Source organism: Lycium barbarum, chromosome 12 (assembly GCF_019175385.1).
Source record: "Lycium barbarum isolate Lr01 chromosome 12, ASM1917538v2, whole genome shotgun sequence".
NCBI classification, from domain to species: Eukaryota; Viridiplantae; Streptophyta; class Magnoliopsida; order Solanales; family Solanaceae; genus Lycium; species Lycium barbarum.
The window spans coordinates 82,802,748-82,828,723 of NC_083348.1; the positions used below are offsets into that span (position 1 = coordinate 82,802,748).

The 25,976-nt window shown below is 37.4% G+C and overlaps 1 long non-coding RNA gene across 1 annotated transcript; it reads left to right on the forward strand.

Moving 5' to 3' along the window:
- The first annotated feature begins 2,305 nt into the window (after window positions 1-2,305).
- Window positions 2,306-25,203, forward strand: LOC132623119 (uncharacterized). Its single transcript, XR_009576102.1, has 3 exons — window positions 2,306-2,440; window positions 3,204-3,274; window positions 24,848-25,203. It is a non-coding gene; the product is annotated as an uncharacterized LOC132623119 (long non-coding RNA).
- The last annotated feature ends 773 nt before the right edge of the window (window positions 25,204-25,976 follow it).

Here is a 25,976-nt window from a genome sequence, read left to right on the forward strand (position 1 = left end):
AGGACCAAGCATATCGAAAACAATAAGAAAGCAAGGAATAACAAAAGCGAGAAAGTCATGGTAGAACAGTTCAGAAAGAAAGAAGCATTAACTACTATAGATAACTAAGATAACCAAAGTACAATAGCCCAACAAATATAAGCAGCAATCCAATGCAAAAATCAAATGGCAATAAACAAATGAGCAAAACTGCAACTACTATGGTGAAAGGATTAGCCACCTAGCCTTCTATCCTAATCTGAGTCCTCCACAACCTCCTATCTAAGGTCATGTCCTCGGTGAGCTGAAACTGTGCCATATCCTGTCTAATCACCTCTCCCCAATACTTCTTCGGCCTCCCTTTGCCTCTCCTGAAACCGTCTATAGCCAACCTCTCACACCTCCGCACTGGGGCATATGTGTCTCTCCTCTTCACATGCCCAAACCATCTCAGCCTCGCTTCCCGCATCTTGTCTTCCACCGATGCCACTCCCACGTTGTCTCGGATATCTTCATTCCTAATTCTATCCCTCTCAGTGTGCCCACACATCCACTGCAGCATTCGCATTTCCGCGACTTTCATCTTCTGAACGTGACATTTCTTGACTGGCCAACACTCCGTCCCGTACAGTAAGGTCGGTCTAACCACCACTTTGCAGAACTTGCCTTTAAGTTTTGGTGACACTTTCTTATCACACAACACTCCGGAGGCGAGCCTCCATTTCATCCACCCTGCACCAATACGATGTGAAACATCGTCGTCGATATCCACATTTCCCTGTATAATAGACCCAAGATACTTGAAACTTCCTTTCTTTTGAATGGCCTGGGTACCAAGCCTCACTTCCTGGTCAGCCTCACGCGGTAGGCCACTGAACTTTCACTCCAAGTATTCTGTCTTGGTCCTACTCAATCTAAATCCTTTAGACTCCAACGTCTGTCTCCAGCCCTCCAGCTTATCGTTAACTCCGTTGCGAGTCTCGTCAATCAGGACTATGTCATCCGCGAACAACATACACCAAGGCACCTCACCTTGTATTTGTCGCGTCAATTCATCCATCACTAGGGCGAATAGAAACGGGCTAAGAGCTGATCTCTGATACAACCCCATCATAACAGGGAAGTGCTCCGAGTCTCCTCCTGCCGTCCTTACCCTAGTCTTAGCTCTATCATACATGTCCTTTATCGCTCTAATGTACACCACAGGTACACCTTTAGCCTCCAAGCATCTTCATATGACCTTTCTTGGCACTTTGTCGTAGGCCTTTTCTAGGTCAACGAATACCATGTGCAAGTCCCTCTTCCGCTTCCTATACTGCTCCACCAATCTTCGTACAATATGAATGGCTTCTGTAGTCGAGCGCCCCGACATGAATCCAAACTGGTTCTCTGAAATAGACACACCTCTCCTCACCCTCATTTTCACCACCCTTTCCCACACTTTCATAGTGTGACTTAGCAGCTTGATACCTCTATAGTTGTTGCAACTTTGAATGTCACCCTTGTTCTTGTACACGGGAATCATTGTACTACACCTCCATTCTTCCGGCATCTTCGCTGTCTTGAAAATGACATTAAACAACCCAGTCAGCCACTCCAAGCATACCCTGCCTGCATTCTTCCGAAATTCCCCAGGAATCTCATCAGGTCTGGTCGCTCTTCCCCTGCGCATCCTACGAACAACTCTCTTAACCTCCTCGACCTTTATACTCCTACAATATCCAAAGTTGTGACGCCTATCCGAGTGCTCTAAGTCTCCCAACACAATGTCTCTGTCCCCTCCTTCATTCAAGAGTTCATGAAAGTATGACTGCCATCTCTGTCTAATGTGAGATTCCTGTACCAACACTTGGCCATCCTCGTCCTTGATGCACTTCACTTGATCCAAGTCGTGTGCCTTCCTCTCTCTCGCCTTGGCGAGCTTGAATAGCTTCTTATTGTTATATCCCGTGTTTTTGCCCATTTGAAAAATTTGAAACAATCTTGTCATAATTTGATTTTTATTTAATATATGTGTGTTGACTATGAAATGTTGATGTGGAAATATCAAGGAAGGCTAAGGGAAAAAATTGGAATTTCGAAAATTAGTTTTGCGGATTACAAAATAAGACCTATGTTCAATTGGACTCAATAAAATATAGAGAACAAGAGGCCCAAACCAAGGGGTGGCCAACCAACTACATAGGCCCAAGCCCATGGGACATTAACCCAAGTCATAAAATAGATAAGGGACATAATTTTTCATTCTAGAACAACCTAGATAAAAATAACAAAAAAAGAGCAAGTGAGAGAAAGGGCCTCTTGGCCGAATTGAAGAAAGAAAAAAAAATTGTGGAGCTCAAATCTTTGGTTCAAACTCATTTCTTTTGAATCCCTATTAAGTTGGAAACCCTCTTCAATGTGATACAAATTTGGAGGCAAGAAAGTACTTTTTTTTATCAAGTGGAAATTCTTGAAAAAGGTAAGAATTCTACTCTTTTTATCTTGGAAGAATTTTATATATATGTTGTAGTATATGGGAGTGAATGGAAAGTATGAGAATTTTGTATTATGGGTATGTGGGTGTGTGGACGAAAATGGGTGTTGATGGAGAGGAAGGATCAAATTTTATTTATTATGTCAATTGTGTTGTAATGGCCTTTTTATGCAAATGGAAGAATTCTAGTTCAAGTTGGCATGAAAATTGTTGTTAAGTTGTTGTAGGAAACTTTGTGGTTTTATTGTAGATTTATGTAATTATGGAAATGGAATTGTTAAGGTGTAACTTGTGGTTGTTGTTGATGAAATGGGAAAATGAAAAATGTGTTGTGGATGTTGTGTCGAAGGTTGGAGATTTCGGATGAATTCTAGTCTTGGTGAATTTTTTGTATACTTTGTAAAATAGTATGAAATGCGTTTGAATTGCACTTGAATGATCTTGAATTGGTAGTGGATGTATGAGAATCGATATCGGCTTGAAAATTCGATATTGAATTGAATGTTGATGAATTATGTTGGGAAGGAAGGTTACTAACGTGGAATGCGTTTTAAATTGGTTTTTGATGTTATTGGTTTGGTTGTTGGTATTGTTGGTATGGTTGTTGATGAATTTGACCGAGTTTAATTCTCGAGGATGTTGAATTTACAGGGGAGATGCTGCCGAAATTTCAGTAGACAAATACTAATTAGAATCAAAATTCTAAGTACTTGTAGCTAATTTTTGGAAATTGATAATATTATTGTAGATATTGGAGAGCCCGAGATTTGAGTCGGGATTTGTTGGCGAGTGATCGAAATTTGGTAGTGAGCGATCGAGGTATGTAAAGCTTACCGTTCTTTCTTTTTGGCATGACCTTTATGCAATAAATGAATGATATATATGTATGTGTTGACACCCAATTTTGTCCCTCTTTTATTTAATTTACTCGGGTTTCTAAATTTACTGACGAGCTAAATACTTTATTTTTTACAATATTTTATGACTACTACTACTAATATCATTACTTTTATTTTCGACATTACAAGTATTACTTTACTACAAATTTTAGATGATTCGTCATCATTCTATTTTTTCTGGTTTGGACTCGTTAAATTAATTACAAGACAACACTTTGTAAAATATTTTTTTTATATATATATTAATTATTTATTGTCTTTACATAGTATATGTTATTAAATTAGAAGCCCAAAAAATAATTAAATAGCGGAGGAAGGATCAATATTTTTTAGCCAAATTAATAGCCAAAAATACAAACACAATATTATTTTTTACCCAAATAAACAACCCATATTTTTTCAGCCCACTACCATTTTAATTCCCTCAGCCCATTACCTTACCTGAACCGGCCCAACCCATTTCCCCTTTTCTTATTCCCTTCACTCCAACCCTTTCCCTCTTCAGCCGCCTCCTCTCTCCACTTCGCCGCTCCCCCTTCCCTTTCCTCTCTCTTTCTTTCCCTCTTCAGCCGCCTCCTCCCACTCACCCTTGTCCCCCACACGCCTCTGTCTCCTCACGTTCCTCTCCACTTCCCTGTTCCCCGCTCCTTCGTCTCTCTCATACGCTCCTCTTTCTCCTCATATTTTCCTATAAAAATCGGAAATGAACAAGATCAAGGGAACGGGAAAAAATTCCCTAGAGATCGAACAGAGATCTGGAACCAAAAATTCCCTATCAAACACCAATTTTAGTCAACAAAGACAACGAACAACTACTCTATTTTACTTTCATTCTCTGTTGAAACTTTAGTTTTCCTTAATCGATTTCGAGTTTGTCGCGTTCGAGCGTAGATTCGAGGCCTCGACGACCTCAGTTCATTGCGCACAAAAAAGGTAAACTCGATACACACATTATTTACAGTCTGTAGCTTCTGTTTTGTTTAGATTTCAGCTTATTCTGCTATATTTTCAGTAGCTATGTAGTTTCTCTGTCGTCATGTTTTTTTTTTTTTTTTTTTGTATTTGATGTTTGGGAGCTGTTAGGATAGATTATTGATTTCCAAATGAATTTGAAAGAGGTATACTGTAAATTTGAATGCTTAGGCTGAATTTCCAGGATTTAGAATCTATTTAAAGCCGAATACATATAGGACTTACAGTGGGTATACACTCGATATATGCCTGGTATACACACCATGGTGTATATATCTTAGGTATTGTATCAGTGTTCTGATGAATCTCATAATGTTGTTTAAAGCCATCTGTTGACGAAATCTTTTAGTCATGACCCTTGTAGTCTTGCACTTTCCTGTGTACTTCAGTTGATCATGACTTATCTTGAACTGTGTAAAGCTGCCCATTTCACTCTGATCATGCTAGCATTGCCACTTTGGGATCAATATGCATTTCTTTTGCTTTCACCCTTAGGCAGTCTTGTTTGTGTTTTCTCTGCAAATTCTCCTATGTTTTTCCCTATTGCCTAGCTTGAATCTTATGTGCTAAGTAATTGTCTCTGTTTTAAATCAGAAAATTGTAGTCTAGTTTGAGTGTCCTGCGATATATGATTGAAGCTGCTCGAAACCAACCAACTCCCTGGTCCTATCACATGTGAATACAATTTAGTTTCATTTTTGCTTAATTTTGTTGTGACCATCATACATGATTGACTTGCTTATTTCTTCCACAATCTTATCCTGAGCCTAACCTCTTTTGCATTCAAGGTATATGTTCCAATTCTGTGAGCCTAGGAGGAGTCTGAGCTTATCGTTATAATGTGCTACTTTATTGTGAATTCAATACCATCATTTGCTCGACTGTGCTGGTATCTTTTTAAAAAATAAAAATAAAAAAAGGGTGCACAAGCAGTTCGTTAAATGAATTAAAACTGGCATTATGTGTCTCCGAATAGAGATCAATACTGCAAATCTTCCTTACATAGCCTTACAGTTTAAAATTTAATGATAAAATGTCTACACATATGAAAGAGTTTAGGTTATGATATAATTGGCCTGGGCTCTGTTTGGCTTGAGTTCAGATGAGGAGGATATTACCTTCCTATCGTTTTTTTTGGATTTGTGAGAAAATTCTAATTCGAATCAGATTTATTAATAGGTCGTGTCGCTATATGATTATTTTGAATTTTGCATCTGTTAGTCCCGATAACATCTTTTAAGATTAGAGTATCAAGATATCTTGAACATTACCTTCTTTGTGTTTAACTGATTCCCCTGAACAATCTTAATGTTTGTCGTATGGGTTCAGTTCGATAGAGCGATTCGAATTTGTATTTGCTAATCAGATTTTGTTTCCTACTTATAAACGGAGATTGTAAGATCTTTTGTTCAAGTTTCTTGGTCTTTGTTTGTTAATGAAGAGCTAAAGATTGGTTAAAAGAAGAAGCCAATTCTATGTTTTAAACTTACTGGTTGTTCTCATCCAGATAAGCACTGTTAAAGCTTTATATTATTTAAGACCAGATTCGAATTCCTGAGGCTGTGACTCTAAGGCTATCTAATTTCTTGAATTTGAACATATTGGGTTTCTTTAAGATCTGGGTACCAAGATCTGTATGATCGGTTGAGCCAGGGACCTAATCAAGCTAAATATCATCACATGCCTGTTTGCGATGTACTTTACACTTATGATAGAGAACATGAATATAGGAAGTCACCTTGTTTTAAAATCATATACGACAGCCTCTTGATGATGGTGCTTTACCTGGCTGTAGAAGAATGCATATTTGTTTCAATGGAAAAATGTTACTGAACTGGTTTGGCTTTCGCTTGCTTGGGTCTTTGTCCCTTTACTTGTTTGGCAAAGGGTAGTTTAAGTCACGTTGGCTGTTTTGATGTTGAGTAAAGGGTTGGTCTAGTCCTAATCATTTATTAAGTGTTTTAAACAAGGAAGTTGTTGATTTGCTCGTCTGGGATTTTGCATCATGCAGCTTTATTTATTGATCATACATACACTAATCATCCTTTCCTTCATTTGTCTTTTTATGCATGACTATCACACACGAGTCCAAGGGACTCGTCATCTCCTGCATTCGGTATTGGGCCAGAGCCAACGCAATTTCTCTTTCAAGTCAGCCAACTTACGGCCAAGCAAGGAAATAAAATTTGGGCCAAAGCCCAATCGGTGTGAACAGCAACAGTAGCGGACAGTAGCATTCTTTAATGGGCTGAGCCCATTTGCCTCATTCCTATTCTTTTATGTGCATTTAACGTATATTGTATGATTAACATTGTGTTTGCTAATTTAGATAAACTTTAGTAACATTAGAGATTTTAGTTTAGTTGTGGGTAGTTAATTCAAAGAGAAGACTAACAATTAAGCTTCATTAGTTTATATCGAAATTATCTATTATCCACAATATTTATCATTTTTAGAATAATTGATTTTCAAAGTATCATGACTATATATTTTTGACTAAAGTAACCATAAATTATACTTACTATTTTAGAAGTTTTAAAACGCCCCAAATTTTACACTAACTTAGCTTATTCTAAAAATAAAAGGCAAATTAGTTTCAACGGATAACTTTCCCACTTTAATTCTTTTCTAACACTTGAAATACATAATTGTTTGAAATAACCTTAGCACAATATATATATATTAAACTGCTAGTCTTCATATGAAGCCTTTAATATTTATTTTACATTAATCTTACGATAACTCTTTGAATTTGTGAGTCGGCATAGCTCACTTTTCTCCGAATACATATAAACATTACATATTCTGTTTCTTTTAGTTTATTTTAACTAAACTCTTTATACAAATTATTGTGTTTTCTACAAGTATTATTTTAAACAATACTATTACACTTTCATTTAAAATTTCAACAACATTTATGAGTTGTATTTTAAAATAACATGATGAGTATTCTTTTATACAAATTATTATTTATAAGTTCTATTTTTACAAATAGCATGTTTACATGCTTATCTATAACTTTAGCCATACTTACAAAGCTATTTTCTTTTCCTATAATACTATATTTACACTTAGCCTAACTAATCATAAGTCCGGTCGGTTAATCATTGCTAATGGGTCTTAAAGGGTGCCTAATACCTTCCTTTTAGACTAATTGAACCCTTACCTAGAATCTCAAGTTTCGCAGACCTTAAATAGAGTTAACTTTAAACATAACTTTAATTAAACTTTAGGTGTCCTAATTCACCATAAATAATTAGGTGGCGACTCCTTAAAACAAATAAACAATAAAACAGGAATCTCCAATATGTCGTACTTCTAATTTTAACCTCCGGGTAAAAATGGGGTGTGACAGCTTGGCGACTCCGCTGGGGAATCACTTAGGTTCTAACCATAACGGACTTAGTTTAAATAGGTTTTGTGTGCTTATTTTGATTACTTTATTTGTTTGTTAACTGTTTTTACATGCTATTAATTGTTTGCTTGATATAAATTGTTTGTTTGATATAAACTGTTTATGTGTTACTGCTTTGATAAACTGTCATTCCGTTCATATTTCCTCCACTTCTGGAAAACTCACACATATTCACACACTTAAAACGGCTTCGCGGTTCGCGCCCGTTCACTACTAAATTACCCCTTTAGTTGGATTGATCTTGTGGATTTAGTCGATCAGCGGTGCAGTCGACGGCCACAGACTTTCCACTCCCAAGTTGTCCGCTTGGGAGAACCTTGTGTCATAGGAAGTCAACTCTTAGTCAGCCTAAGATAGAGTTAAACCAACACCCTTTATTAAGAGCATACATTTCATGACCTAGGAGGTTTAATACCCTTGGTGCATTAAATCCATTAGATGACTTTACCCAAACGTCCAAGCGGGTTCACGACCCCAAGTGACACCAATCATACTTTATGTGCATGTTTGAAGGATAACTGTGCCTAAATATTGACTATTTGCTTTAATTAATTAAACTTTAGGAGGGAAGGATGATTAACGTTTCTATGACAGGTATGGATTTGCATTGGAGTACAATGAATGACGAAGATCAATGACATCACAAAAACGAGGCTGAGATTTAGACATAGGAAATTGTATTCACTTCATTTAGATTAGGAAACACTTTATGTTGTATTCATTTGACATGTAATAAACGTTACATTACTTTTGTACTTTATTGTTGGGGAAATAGAATTTGTTTAAATAATCAAAGCAACGGGATGACATATTATGGCACATTTTATCCTTTAAACAACGTTAGGCCCACCTCTGGCGCAAAGAGGTCACATGCATATTAGGACGTGCTAGTTGTTTCGATATAATCGTTTACATTTGTTTGACAACTTGTTTGACTCTACTTGATAAATTATTCGCTACATGCCTTACTCGACTTTACGTGACCATGACTTTACCTAGATATGTTCATGAGATTAACATCGTTTATACTGTATGTCTATTTTATCTTATTCCCAAACAGAGAGTTGATTCGTGTTGACGCTCGATGGCCGACCATCCTTACATCACGAGGTCAAAGACGTCATTGTTACCTGAACGTAGTTGGGCTGTCCAAGGAAATGAAATTACTATGTCTGATCCGGCCGCATCTGTTCCAACTGGTGTAGAAAACCTCGTGATCGCTAGCGATCCGCCTGAAACTTCCGAACATGGAACTGCTATTCAACGGGATGAACATATCGCCCGCCTGACTCAAGAAATTGAGAATCTACGTGGAGAACTAAATCGGGTTAGGGACTTGACCAATTTATCCATCACACTCCAAAATTCACCTTCTGAACCTAGCAATACTGTACCAGAACCACCTCGTTTCCCATCACTCGAATCCCCAGTTCCTGAGCATTTTCCTCCCCAAAACAATGCACCTACTAACAACAACTTGCCTCCGATCACCCCCGCAAATCCACCAAATCCAACATCCGTCTATACTTCCCCACAAAGTCAACCAACCACTTACACTAGCTATACTCCTCCACAAAATCAACCACCCACCTACACTACCTATGCTACTCATAATCCACCACCCGTCAACCCACCAAGTCAATCACTAGTTCATACTCCCTATGTTCCTTTACCCACCAACACTAATCCACTACCCACGACCACTCCTCTAAACCCACCAAATCAACCACCTATAAACACCAATTATAACACACCACCTCTTGTCCAAAACACCCCCATCGTCCAGACTTATCCAACCCAGCATATGCACGGGGCACACTTTGTCACCCCAAATGCACAATATGTTCCTCCGGTATATGCCACAGAAACACAAACATTTACCAACCCAGTAACGGTCAGGTTCCAACCCGAGGTAGATCAATACGAAGAAATGGAAAGGGATGCAAAGGCAGGGGCAGATAACATACTGCTAAAAGAAATCCACAGTCTCAAAGAAGCAATGAGGAACCATCAAGTTGCTAGAGGAACTAAGAGTATAGAATATGAGGATCTCTGTGTCCAACCTGACGTCGATTTACCCGTAGGCTACAAACCGCCAAAATTTGATACATTCAATGGAACAGGCGACCCTCATACACACTTAAGGGCTTATTGTGACAAACTGGTTGGAGTGGGCAGAGACCAGAGCATAAGGATGAAGCTCTTCATAAGAAGCTTATCTGGCGAAGCCCTTACTTGGTATACACAACAGGATGTCCGTAAATGGCGTGGTTGGAGTGACATGGCGCAAGACTTTATGGACAGGTTCAGTTTTAACACCGATATCACACCAGATAGAGTTTACATGACTAAGTTAACCAGGAAGTCAACTGAGACGTTCCGCGAATATGCGTTACGTTGGAGGTCAGAAGCAGCCAGGGTTCAACCTCCGATGAATGATAGGGAAATGACTGCTACCTTCATTGAATGCCAGGCTGGCATATTTTACGAGAAAATGATAGGTATGATGGGACAAAAATTCACAGAAGTTGTTCGAATGGGAGAAGCACTGGAAGAAGGAATCAAATCGGGGAAAATTCAGGATCTTATTGCTTTACAAGCAATGAACAAAGCTATACAATCTGGTTCTATCAACGGGATTAAAAAGAAGAAGGAAGATGTCGCTGCAGTCATGAACGCTCAAGGACATGAGCCGAGCCAAGCCATTCCATACTTTAACCACCCACAACAAACTTTCCACCCTTACCACTACCCTGAACCCTACCAAGCTCCACTACCTCCTTACCCCGTTTACAACACCCAAGCAAACTACTACCAACCCCGAGCGCCTCCGCATCAAAACCCACGCCCGTATCAACCCAACCAAGCTCCAACTTACCAAAATCGACCACATACTATACCTAGAGCCCGTCCAAACCCTGACACCAAAAACACCCGTAATTACACTCAGATCGCTGAACCCTTGGCTCAATTGTTCGAAAGAATGAAAGCAGCAGGCATAATACAACCGATTGAAGGAAAAATTCTCGAGCCTATCCCAAAATGGTTTGATGGTTCCAAAAGCTGCGCATACCACTCTGGAGTTGTTGGGCACGCCACTGAAGATTGCTATGGGCTTAAAAACAAAATCGAAGCCCTGATTAAGGAAGGAGTAATTCCGCTCGCTGAAGCTAAGCCCAATGTGGTCAACAATCCTTTGCCTGCTCACGGAAATGCCAAGATTTAGAGGAGTCCAGTGCGGAAAGAGTCAGATCAACAACTTTGTCGCTCTAGTGGGAACAATCCAATACAACTACTCGCAACACCAAGGCACTGACAATATGGGGCGCCGAACCAGGAAAGACTCTGAAGAATTGGACTTGTACTCCGTCCACGATCCGTCGGGAGCCTTGGTAGCATGAACATGTAGTGAACTTGTTTTCTTTTATTGATGCTTGAACCGTACTCAAAATTTTGTTTGTTTTGCTTCACCTTGTGGAAGCTTGAATTGCAAAACTATGAATGCATTTCTGATTTTTCTTAATCATCTATTTTCTACTTTATTTATCAAAACTGTCAACTCTACGATTGTGACATGAAATGTACGAATAGACAACACACATTCCGAGAGAGTAACAAAGAAACTAGGGGGACAAGACAAGATTCCACTCACAAGAATTGAAATAGCCGATAGGTGATAACATAAGCCTAAAAGCTAGCAATTCAAGAAGAAATCAAAGTACGACATTAGGTTAGACAACCTAGTTTGCAACCTTTCCTTTAGGTGCGAACTACGCTTGACCTGATTCCTCGGTGGATACGTAGGCAGCCCACATAGGGACTCAGTCATACTAGGTTAGAATTTTTCCCATTGACATGCATACGAACTACGCTGACCTGATTCCTTTGGTGGGATACGTAGGCAGCCCACAAAGGGTTCGGTTGCTTTACAACAAAAAAAAAAAAAAAAAAACCAAAAAATATCTTATCCGTACGAACTACGCTGACCTGATTCCCATGGGGGATACGTAGGCAGCCCACATAAGGTTCGGTTACGCTATAACAGAAAAATCAAAGAAAACCACACAGGGCCTGATTCCCTCGGCGGGATTCGTACACTATCAACATATAGATCCGTCACACCTAGATAAAATCCAACAAATCTTTTACCATTTATATAACAGAACTACGCTGACCTGATTCCCTTGGTGGGATACGTAGGCAATCCACGTCGGGTTCGGTCCCTTTATTAGAAAACTTCAGACCACTTTATGTATTTTACGAACTACGTTCTGACCTGATTCCTTGGAGGGATACGTAGGCAACCTATACAAGGTTCGGTCGCACCGCATCATAAATTTAGCATGCTTTTCTGAACCCAAAACTGGGGCATATTTTGGAAAAATATAGACGAAAGAACAGTTGTGCATCGACAAGATTAAGGCTACCAGACAATAAGTATTATGAACCAATTACTATAGAAGTGTCACAATCCGAAGTTGGCAGAATATTTTACAACTTGCATGCTTACACTCACGTATATATTTTGCAAATGGAAAACTTTCTTTCAATACTTTCACTACTGTTCATCTACCGAGGCTTAAACAGAGGTCACAAGATCCAAACAAACAGGATGAATGGAGCGCCAACAAAGCCAAGCTTCGAGTCAACACGAATGAACTTCCCCCTCCCAAACTAAGAATTTTTCTTTGAGTGCAGGAACTTAAAATCACAAGATCAACAGTCAAGTCTATCAATCAGGGCCATTGTGCCTCACCTCAAGAGCCATCCAGATTTACTTCCAACCTTATCTTTTAATTTATTTTTATCAAAATAATTTTATAACTTTATACACCTGTTTTGTAGGTTGACGAGGTTGAAGGCGAATTAAATCAGGATTACGGGTCCTGAATTTGGCCTGTCGCGATACCATCAACATCATGAGCCAGACGGCTATTCCATCACTTTACTCCGTACTTTATCAATTATTTTATCATATACTTTACCAGCTTTAATCATTTTTTTGCAGGAATTATTGTCAAGTCCCCGAAGACAACCGGAGACACATCATCAAATCTCCGAAGACAACCGGAGACACATCATCAAATCTCTGAAGACAACCGGAGATGTTCATTCGAGTCTCTGAAGACAACCGGAGACATCATCAACTTTAACAACTTTACCCTGGACTTTACGGGAATCATTATCAAATCTCCGAAGACAACTGGAGATGTCATATCATCAAGTCTCCGAAGACAACCGGGGGCATCATTCGGCTATACAGCCTCATATGCATAAGCCAGACGGCTACACTATGACTTTACTCTCTACTTTATCATTCACTTTACCAACTTTAACGACTTTACCCTGAACTTTACAGGAATTATCATTGGAGCCTCCGAAGACAACCGGACACATCATCCACTTTACAACTTTATCCTGGACTTTACGGGAATCATCATCAAATCTCTGAAGACAACCAGAGACACCCCATGGAATTATCATTGAAGCCTCCGAAGACAACCGGAGACATCATCCACTCGACGACTTTGCCCCGGACTTTACAGGAACTTTCATCAAATCTCCGAAGACAACCGGAGATATCATATCATTGAGTCCCGACAACCATCGGAGACATCACATGGCTACGCGGCCTCACCTGCATAAGCCAAGCGGCTACACACCTACTTTACTCCTTACTTCATTTCTTTATTTCATCATCTACTTTACCTACTTTAACGAATTTACCTTAAATTTCGCAGATATCATTTATCGTCGAGTCCCGGAAGACAGCCGGAGACCTTATCACTATCATCTTCAAATGCAACTAGAGATATTATCACATCCTCAGCATACGCATCACACATTCATTCAAGTCCCTGAAGACAACCAGAGAAACATTGGCCACACGGCTTCATTTTTCATTCGCCCATATCATATTTACGATCATTTACACTCTTTATGATTTTACACTTTCAACTTTATTACTAATTTTGACATGAATTTCAGTTTTGGCAGAAAATACAACCTGCAGGGACACAGCATAACGTGGAACTTTATCTTACGCAGTGAACTGGGGCAAATTTGCTGAAGAGGATTACCAAACTCACAAGCAAAGGTCACGAATCTACTCTCGAACTCAATTCCGCCTATGTCCACAAACACGTGATACATAGGTCAATTTCTCTTTCATATTCCCCACCAAAACTGTATTTCAATCAACTCTTTCTACAATCTCATATTCCTTTCTACACCCCCAGTGTCTCCATAACTCAACACTGGGGCATCTTTGAAGAATTTACACCGTGTCTAGTAGAGTCCTACTTATGGGTGTGTTGTGCATCACATTTATAATTAGGAGGCTATAAACACGTATTCCATTCTTGAACGTCTCGTCACTTGTCTACAACGCCCTGCAAGATTATGAATCCACAAAAACTTTCGAACTACACATGGCTTGATTCTCGTGCAACCCGAGATATGTAGGCAACTCGAAACTGAGATTCGGCCATAATTTTCCATAATTCCTTCGGTCCTCATAATATTTTCAATCAATTTTCCTACACCGTACTTTATTACAAACTCATATTCGTCGGTCCAAACAAAATTGGCTACCACGTCAACTTCTTCGCCCGAAGATTCTTACATCGTCTCCGGTCGAAGAGGGGCATCTGTTGACACCCAATTTTGTCCCTCTTTTATTTAATTTACTCGGGTTTCTAAATTTACTGACGAGCTAAATACTTTATTTTTTACAATATTTTATGGCTACTACTACTAATATCATTACTTTTATTTTCGACATTACAAGTATTACTTTACTACAAATTTTAGATGATTCGTCATCATTCTATTTTTTCTGGTTTGGACTCGTTAAATTAATTACAAGACAACACTTTGTAAAATATTTTTTTTATATATATATTAATTATTTATTGTCTTTACATAGTATATGTTATTAAATTAGAAGCCCAAAAAATAATTAAATAGCGGAGGAAGGATCAATATTTTTTAGCCAAATTAATAGCCAAAAATACAAACACAATATTATTTTTTACCCAAATAAACAACCCATATTTTTTCAGCCCACTACCATTTTAATTCCCTCAGCCCATTACCTTACCTGAACCGGCCCAACCCATTTCCCCTTTTCTTATTCCCTTCACTCCAACCCTTTCCCTCTTCAGCCGCCTCCTCTCTCCACTTCGCCGCTCCCCCTTCCCTTTCCTCTCTCTTTCTTTCCCTCTTCAGCCGCCTCCTCCCACTCACCCTTGTCCCCCACACGCCTGTCTCCTCACGTTCCTCTCCACTTCCCTGTTCCCCGCTCCTTCGTCTCTCTCATACGCTCCTCTTTCTCCTCATATTTTCCTATAAAAATCGGAAATGAACAAGATCAAGGGAACGGGAAAAAATTCCCTAGAGATCGAACAGAGATCTGGAACCAAAAATCCCCTATCAAACACCAATTTTAGTCAACAAAGACAACGAACAACTACTCTATTTTACTTTCATTCTCTGTTGAAACTTTAGTTTTCCTTAATCGATTTCGAGTTTGTCGCGTTCGAGCGTAGATTCGAGGCCTCGACGACCTCAGTTCATTGCGCACAAAAAAGGTAAACTCGATACACACATTATTTACAGTCTGTAGCTTCTGTTTTGTTTAGATTTCAGCTTATTCTGCTATATTTTCAGTAGCTATGTAGTTTCTCTGTCGTCATGTTTTTTTTTTTTTTTTTTTTTTTTGTATTTGATGTTTGGGAGCTGTTAGGATAGATTATTGATTGCCAAATGAATTTGAAAGAGGTATACTGTAAATTTGAATGCTTAGGCTGAATTTCCAGGATTTAGAATCTATTTAAAGCCGAATACATATAGGACTTACAGTGGGTATACACTCGATATATGCCTGGTATACACACCATGGTGTATATATCTTAGGTATTGTATCAGTGTTCTGATGAATCTCATAATGTTGTTTAAAGCCATCTGTTGACGAAATCTTTTAGTCATGACCCTTGTAGTCTTGCACTTTCCTGTGTACTTCAGTTGATCATGACTTATCTTGAACTGTGTAAAGCTGCCCATTTCACTCTGATCATGCTAGCATTGCCACTTTGGGATCAATATGCATTTCTTTTGCTTTCACCCTTAGGCAGTCTTGTTTGTGTTTTCTCTGCAAATTCTCCTATGTTTTTCCCTATTGCCTAGCTTGAATCTTATGTGCTAAGTAATTGTCTCTGTTTTAAATCAGAAAATTGTAGTCTAGTTTGAGTGTCCTGCGATATATGATTGAAGCTGCTCGAAACCAACCAACTCCCTGGTCCTATCACATGTGAATACAATTTAGTTTCATTTTTGCTTAATTTTGTTGTGACCATTGTTGACACCCAATTTTGTCCCGCCTCTCCCCCGAAATACCTATTGATACTTCTGGTATTTTGAGAAATTGAAAATATGCATTTAAATTTTACTATAATTATTAGTCTTTTATTAGCACCCACGTTTTATTATTCCGCTGCAGTTATTATTATTGTTATTATTATTATTATTATTATTATTATTATTATTATTATCTTTATTATTATTCTTAAATTATCATTTCATTACTATTTGTCATTAATTATTATTTCTTGTTATTTCCATTATAATCATTGTCATTATTATTATTAATTACTAATCATTGTTATCAGCGTTATTTATTATCATTATTTTATCAAGCATTATTATTTATTATTATTATTATTATCACCATTATTATTTCTTATTATTATCATTATTATTTTATTATTGCCCCTATTATTGTTATTATTATTAATTTATTATCATTTTGTTATTATCAATAATTGTTATTTATTGTTATTAGTTTTATTATTAATTACTATCATCCTTATTATTGTTATTAATTAGTATCATTTTTTTTAATTATCAATATTTTTTATTTTCTGTTATTATTATATCTATTATTATTTTTTTTATCACCATTATCATCAACATTATCATTTTTACCAATATCATTATTGTCATTATTATTAGCAGTATCACTACCGCTATTTATTTGCCGCTATTATTTAGTGTTATTGAAACTTGCATTTTCTCGACGTTTCTACCAACTTCCGCACAAACATCGCATTTTATTTCGCACATTTAAATGATAACGTTTGTTATTAAATATTATTGCACGGTCATTTACGACATCATATAATTTTTACTCGGGTCTTTTTATAATTACATATTTTCGTATTAGGTGATATTCTGGCACCCTTAGTACATCGTTAATCAAAATCGGTCTCTTATTCAAATTTAGAAGTCAAACTATTTCTTGCACTCGGTCCGCACTTTGACTTACCGGACTCCAAATTAAAGCCCGATTGACTCCTGATAATTTTGGACTAGTCCATATCCCTTATCTCAATTTTTAGAATAATCAGTGTTTTAATTTATTAGCCTATTCTTTTAATACCCGGTCTAAAATCGACCCGGTCCACAAACGGACCGGGTCCGATCCAATTTTTCGTCAAAATAAGTTCCCTTCATTTTTTTTCTCTCTTCCGCCGCAGCTCACATCGCCTCCCTCTCCTTTTCCCCGTCATCATCCTCATCGCTCACCACCATCGCACCTTCCTCCGCCTCCCATCTCCGCCGTCTCCATCCATCTCTCCGTCGCCACCCACCTCCGTCATCACCCACCTCTGTCGCCATCGCCCTAACTCCATCCACCTTCCACCATCTCCACCGCACCTATACCCCCACGTGACTTCCACTTCATCTCTGACACCTCCACTACCTTCGTCACACCCATGTTCTCCTCTGACACACCCCACGCCCCACTACACTCCTAACACCACCCCCATGCCACCGTTTCAGACCTCTGTCTCCACCCCACGCCTCTGACACCCCCATTTTCTCGTGTTCCCCATCGCCTCTCTCCTCTCCCACGTTACACCCACGCCTCCATTCCCCTGTTCCCCACGCGTATCACCTTTTATTTCGACAATGCAAAGCAAAATGGGGATAAATAGGAGTGGCGAATAAGCTTGAAGAGGGGACACCCAAAAAAAAAAAGAAATCGGCAAACTCTCATCTTTATCACCAGAACCCCTGAGAAAGCATTAAGATCGCAGCCGTCACAACGTTCTACATCGATTGAAGAGACGAAATCGATCTTCTGTTTTTTTTCGTATTGCATCGAATCTAAGAACACCCAAGTTTGATTCGGGTCTGTTTCAACGTAAATTCAAGTGTTTCGAGGTGAATCGAAGAACCCGTACCCACTTCGCTGCACTCGAAGAAGGTGAACACTTTTCCCTTTTCCTGTCTGGCTCCATTTAATCTATGTTTGTTTGCTTTCGTTGTTATTTTGCGTCACTCATGTTCAATTTAGCATATGGTTATTGCTATTAGTAGTGCGAATATAGCTTAGCGAGCTTTGTGCATTTACTGTGGTTGTTCCTTGATAGAGTTTGGTATGGTTTAATGGTCTTTGTAGATTGATTATTTGTTAACAGCAGTAAGCATGATTGAGTTGTGGATATCTAACGCGTTAGGTTTGTTCTGAGATGGTGTGAATATGGTTGGACTGAAAATATGGTAATATGGTCTGTGATTAATGTTACAAGGAATGGACAAAAATCTTTGGTATGTTAATTAAGTTGGCTTCCTTACCGAAATGTTAACTATGTCTATGCGAGAGGTTAGACCCCTGTTGATATCTGTTAGCATGTTTAACCCTCAGATGATGATTGAGGGATAGGTTTAAGCGTGTGCTAGTACTGATTCCATGATAATAGATTCAACTATAAAAAAAATGATGTCAACTTGAGATGGATTAAATGTTGTCTGTATGTCCCTATTGTCAAACCTGATGTTTACTCGCATAAAGTTTGTTTGGTTCTGTCTATACCTGCATTAAGGTCATTTGGATTGGTCTAAGCTGAAACTGCCTTCACTGAAACTGGAATGACATTTTATCTGATTCCTTAAGTGAGCAAGACCATCTGTTGTTTCCCCCCTAATGACTCTTTTCAAACTATGAAGCCCGTGCAATTAACTTGATGTTAGTCTCATTATCACAGATAGTAGTATGTGGTTCACCTAAGCTGTTTGAGCTTGAATTTCTATTTAAAAGGATTTCAACTGAGTAGAGATTCAGACTTTAGCCCATGATCCATCTCACTTGTCATTCGTTGTTAGGACATTGCTAGAAGGATTATATTGGTTTTAACTAAGGAGCTTGGTTCTACTGTTTGATTATAAGAGAAAATTCAGGTTCTTAATCTCATTTGAGGAATCCTGTTTGTCCTCATGAACTGTGTGTACACTAATATTGCTTTACGCAGATTTTAAAAGAGATTTGGTCCTGTTTTGTACATGCATGAATATTTGGTATTGTTAAATCCCGCTTGGTGTTACTAAATCACTATTTTGCTACTTAGGGAATAAGTCATCTAATATGCACAGCCCTCAACTTAAAGGAATTAGAAATTTTGTCATGTTGAAAGGATTTAGGTAAATTAGTCATAACTAAAAGGATAGTTGATTAGTTTCCTTCCTTCTCTGGAAATTCTAAACTTGTTCTCGTTTGGATCTTTGTGTAAAAATTGTATGTTAAGTTCTATGTATTTATGTCGTATACTAAGTAGACATAACTCTCATATCTTGAAATGCATACAAAGAGGTATATTTCGCTTTTGGATAGATATAGGACCTGCTTCCATTTGTTTAGACAGAATACTTCTCATCTGAAAGGTCCATCTTTTAACGGTTGTATGAAAAAATAAATAAATTAAGTATGTTGGTTCGGTTGGTTCTTATTCCTCACCGATTGTTCATCTGATTAGCGGCGACTAGCTGCTATGCCAGCGCGGATTCATCGTCGCATTGTCTGAAAAAGTACTACTGATCAGTTTAATAAAAAAGATATACATCATTTGATTTGGTTGTTGAAACTGTGAACATAGTTTAAGCTGGAAATGACTTGTCGAGGTCCTCTTCTTTTTCTAGTCCGCTGTTGCTCGTAGATTTTAAAACAGTAGTGAAATAATTCTAAATCAGAATCTTACATTCATAAAGAATATGCTTTGGTCTGGGTTAGGCAGTTTGTTATTTGACTAAGACACGATTTACTGATATGTTCTGAATTTATTTTTCTTCATGTCTGACCTTATCCATTGATTAGATACTAATTTCTTTTCTTCTATTTTATGCATGACCGTCGAATATGAGTCTGAGGGACTCATCTTGTTCCGCATTCGGTGTTGGGCTAAAAGCCCAACGTGATCATCTCGAGTCATTCCCCGCCAGCCCATATCCGCGTCAAAAAATGAAAAATTCCGGGTCAAAGCCCATATAGCAAAACAGAACAGCAGCAGTAGCAGGCCTTAAAATGGGCTGAACCCATTTTATTTTACTTCAGCCTTTATTTTTATTTATGCATTTAATTTGTATTATTCGACTAACCTTTACTTTGTTTTTTTTATTTTCCTAACTTGGATGAATTCTAGTAAAATTTAGTGAGTTAGCCTTAATATAATGGGTAGAATGTAAGAAAGAAACTCGCTGTTAGTCCCGTAAGCTTCTTTCCACGTTTGAGCTATTTATAAACATGCATAATGTTCATTTTATTGGAATAATCGATTTGCAAAATAACATACCCATATATTTTGGGTTTAAAAATCATCTTTGTTTCTTACCACTTTTTTTTAGAAATTTTTAGGATTTCACTAATATACAAGTCTAAATCCAAGTACATTTTTTTATAAATAACTCTTCGGGGTTAAATCAATTATGCATACTTTTTAGTCGAATGTAGTTAATAAAACCTAATTTTGTTTATTCTAAAAAATGCAAAGTCAATTAGTACCTCCTCATTTAGTCGTTGTAAATATTTATCAAAACACAGCATAAATTTGCATTTTTCTTTTGCTTATATGCACATTATCATATCTCACAAATCTTATTTTTTGAATAGGGTTATTGCACTTTCATTTAAAGCAATAGTAACACTTATAAGCTTTATTTTAATAACATTTTAAAGTTTCCTCTTTTTATATACAAGTAATCACAAGTCCTATTTTATATATAGCATTATCATATAAAAATGTTTAAATCTTAATGACATTTATAAGCATTATTTTAAATAGCATTAAAAATCATATTTTACGCAAGTCATTATTTTCTATAAATCTTATTTCCAAACAATATTATTACATTTTCCTTCAGAAATTTTAGCCATATCTCTTAGCCGTTTTTCTTAAAATTTAAACCCTATATTTGCATCTTTAGCTTTAATTAATTAACTTAAGTTGGTCGGATAACCGTAAGTTAACGGATTCTAAAGGATGCCTAACCCCTTCCCTTTAGGATAATATAGAACCCTTACCTAGAATCACACTAGTTAAGCAGACCATTAACAGAGGTTTAGTTTTAGCTTTACCTTAGTTAATATCTAGGTGTCCTAATTCACCGTTAAATCAATTAGGTGGCGACTCCTTAAAACAAAATAATATAGGAATCACCAATATGTTGTACTCCGCTTCAACCCGGTTAAAATGGGGTATAACAACCATCATACATGATTGACTTGCTTATTTCTTCCACAATCTTATCCTGAGCCTAACCTCTTTTGCATTCAAGGTATATGTTCCAATTCTGTGAGCCTAGGAGGAGTCTGAGCTTATCGTTATAATGTGCTACTTTATTGTGAATTCAATACCATCATTTGCTCGACTGTGCTGGTATCTTTTTAAAAAATAAAAATAAAAAAAGGGTGCACAAGCAGTTCGTTAAATGAATTAAAACTGGCATTATGTGTCTCCGAATAGAGATCAATACTGCAAATCTTCCTTACATAGCCTTACAGTTTAAAATTTAATGATAAAATGTCTACACATATGAAAGAGTTTAGGTTATGATATAATTGGCCTGGGCTCTGTTTGGCTTGAGTTCAGATGAGGAGGATATTACCTTCCTATCGTTTTTTTTTGGATTTGTGAGAAAATTCTAATTCGAATCAGATTTATTAATAGGTCGTGTCGCTATATGATTATTTTGAATTTTGCATCTGTTAGTCCCGATAACATCTTTTAAGATTAGAGTATCAAGATATCTTGAACATTACCTTCTTTGTGTTTAACTGATTCCCCTGAACAATCTTAATGTTTGTCGTATGGGTTCAGTTCGATAGAGCGATTCGAATTTGTATTTGCTAATCAGATTTTGTTTCCTACTTATAAACGGAGATTGTAAGATCTTTTGTTCAAGTTTCTTGGTCTTTGTTTGTTAATGAAGAGCTAAAGATTGGTTAAAAGAAGAAGCCAATTCTATGTTTTAAACTTACTGGCTGTTCTCATCCAGATAAGCACTGTTAAAGCTTTATATTATTTATGACCAGATTCGAATTCCTGAGGCTGTGACTCTAAGGCTATCTAATTTCTTGAATTTGAACATATTGGGTTTCTTTAAGATCTGGGTACCAAGATCTGTATGATCGGTTGAGCCAGGGACCTAATCAAGCTAAATATCATCACATGCCTGTTTGCGATGTACTTTACACTTATGATAGAGAACATGAATATAGGAAGTCACCTTGTTTTAAAATCATATACGACAGCCTCTTGATGATGGTGCTTTACCTGGCTGTAGAAGAATGCATATTTGTTTCAATGGAAAAATGTTACTGAACTGGTTTGCCTTTCGCTTGCTTGGGTCTTTGTCCCTTTACTTGTTTGGCAAAGGGTAGTTTAAGTCACGTTGGCTGTTTTGATGTTGAGTAAAGGGTTGGTCTAGTCCTAATCATTTATTAAGTGTTTTAAACAAGGAAGTTGTTGATTTGCTCGTCTGGGATTTTGCATCATGCAACTTTATTTATTGATCATACATACACTAATCATCCTTTCCTTCATTTGTCTTTTTATGCATGACTATCACACACGAGTCCAAGGGACTCGTCATCTCCTGCATTCGGTATTGGGCCAGAGCCAACGCAATTTCTCTTTCAAGTCAGCCAACTTACGGCCAAGCAAGGAAATAAAATTTGGGCCAAAGCCCAATCGGTGTGAACAGCAACAGTAGCGGACAGTAGCATTCTTTAATGGGCTGAGCCCATTTGCCTCATTCCTATTCTTTTATGTGCATTTAACGTATATTGTATGATTAACATTGTGTTTGCTAATTTAGATAAACTTTAGTAACATTAGAGATTTTAGTTTAGTTGTGGGTAGTTAATTCAAAGAGAAGACTAACAATTAAGCTTCATTAGTTTATATCGAAATTATCTATTATCCACAATATTTATCATTTTTAGAATAATTGATTTTCAAAGTATCATGACTATATATTTTTGACTAAAGTAACCATAAATTATACTTACTATTTTAGAAGTTTTAAAACGCCCCAAATTTTACACTAACTTAGCTTATTCTAAAAATAAAAGGCAAATTAGTTTCAACGGATAACTTTCCCACTTTAATTCTTTTCTAACACTTGAAATACATAATTGTTTGAAATAACCTTAGCACAATATATATATATTAAACTGCTAGTCTTCATATGAAGCCTTTAATATTTATTTTACATTAATCTTACGATAACTCTTTGAATTTGTGAGTCGGCATAGCTCACTTTTCTCCGAATACATATAAACATTACATATTTTGTTTCTTTTAGTTTATTTTAACTAAACTCTTTATACAAATTATTGTGTTTTCTACAAGTATTATTTTAAACAATACTATTACACTTTCATTTAAAATTTCAACAACATTTATGAGTTGTATTTTAAAATAACATGATGAGTATTCTTTTATACAAATTATTATTTATAAGTTCTATTTTTACAAATAGCATGTTTACATGCTTATCTATAACTTTAGCCATACTTACAAAGCTATTTTCTTTTCCTATAATACTATATTTACACTTAGCCTAACTAATCATAAGTCCGGTCGGTTAACCATTGCTAATGGGTCTTAAAGGGTGCCTAATACCTTCCTTTTAGACTAATTGAACCCTTACCTAGAATCTCAAGTTTCGCAGACCTTAAATAGAGTTAACTTTAAACATAACTTTAATTAAACTTTAGGTGTCCTAATTCACCATAAATAATTAGGTGGCGACTCCTTAAAACAAATAAACAATAAAACAGGAATCTCCAATATGTCGTACTTCTAATTTTAACCTCCGGGTAAAAATGGGGTGTGACAGTATGCTCCAAAGAAAAATTCTACTCTTAGAGCCACTAGGATGGCCTATGTCTTTGATTTCCATGAACTATTCCATATGACTTGTCACATACTTATGATGTTTGAAATATTAGTCGGTACATTTCCGGATATGGTTTGAAAGATATTTGATATGGCCTAAGTTTGGATATGTATATTTTGGATATGTGTATATGATTTTAAGGCTCTGTTTGAAGTACTCTATAATGTCATTTGAAAGCTACTTAAAAATGAATGATACTTAATTTTCAAGAAAATGACCTATGAAGTGTTTTTCGAAAGTTTTGTAATTTAAAAGCTCGCAACTTTTGTATAATAATTCCGATGGACTCTATACTTACTTTGAGCCTTCTGCTATCAGTGTATATATTCATTCGTCGAGTCTTGGAATTTATTTATTTGTATGCATACGGTTTCCGCACTACTCCGCTCGTGCCTACTACTATGATATCGTTCGCCGGATCCCGGGACGGTTTTGTGGTCGCGCGCACTATGTTATATTCGGGAGTATGATGTGTTACGGTTCCCGAGGCCTCGCCATAGGGTCGGGTTCCGCTTATATACGGCGTTATGATGTGATATGATATATGACATGTTCTGATATTGTGATGTGATATGATGATATGATATGTTCGGAGATTGTACGGAGATTTGAAACCTTCTGGAGTATGATGTGTTATGGCGCCAGCGTCGGAGTAGCGACCACGTTCCTGAGCCTTATGTATGATTTTCATTTGTATGATATATACATATACTTTCTGTACAGATTTTGATATACCCATTCTGTATCCATATTCTGTACTCCTCACTTCGGTTATGATTCGGATTTCTGTATTTCATGCTTTGCATACTCAGTACATATTTCGTACTGACCCCCCTTTCCTCGGGGGGCTGCGTTTCATGCCCGCAGGTGCAGACGTTCGCTTTGGTGACCCTCCAGTATAGGATACATATTCTGCCACTTGGATTACTCCTTTTGATTCGGAGCTCATATTTTTGGTACATATCTTCTGTTACACACTCTGTATATATGACTATTTGGGTACGGCGGGGTCCTGTCCCGTCATATGTTCTGTTATGTTTTGTAGAGGCATGTAGTCATCTATGTGGGTCATGGGTCATGTTTGTTCGTTTGTGATTATGATTTGCGTCTTAATGCGGCCCCGTTTACTATTATGGCCAAAACGGCCCATTTGTCTGTATACGTGTATATATCTGGCGATGTGTATTCCGCCAATCTTTTGGATTTGGATATGATGTTTCTGTACGGGCGACCGCTTAAGATGATATTTGTTTTCAGTATTTGCTTAAAATGACATGTGTTAAGTTTGAATGAATTTTGATATGTTGATCTGGTACGTAAGTCCGTTTGGGTGTCCAAATAGGGCACCAGTCGCGGCCCACGGGGCTGGGTCGTGACAGAAGTGTATTTCATGCTTTGCATACTCAGTACATACTTCGTACTGACCCCCCTTTTCTCGGGGGGCTGCGTTTCATGCCCGCAGGTGCAGACGTTCTCTTTGGTGACCCTCCAGTATAGGATACATATTCTGCCACTTGGATTACTCCTTTTGATTCGGAGCTCATATTTTTGGTACATATCTTCTGTTACACACTCTGTATATATGATGCAAATGAAAATCATGCATAAGGCTTAGGAACGTGGTTACCACTCCGACGCTGGCGCCACAACACATCATACTCCAGAAGGTTTCAAATCTCCGTACAATCTCCGAACATATCGTATCATCATATCACATCACAATATCAGAACATGTCATATATCATATAACATCATAACGCCGTATATAAGCGGAACCCGACCCTATGGCGAGGCCTCGGGAACCGTAACACATCATACTCCCGAATATAACATAGTGCGCACGACCACAAAACCGGCCCGGGATTCGGCGAACGATATCATAGTAGTAGACTGATAACGTCCAAATCCACCCTATTAATTAGAATGGGCACGGTCGTATGCAAATATATTTTACCCAACTATGAGTCGGGGTCGAATCCCACAGAGAACAATATGT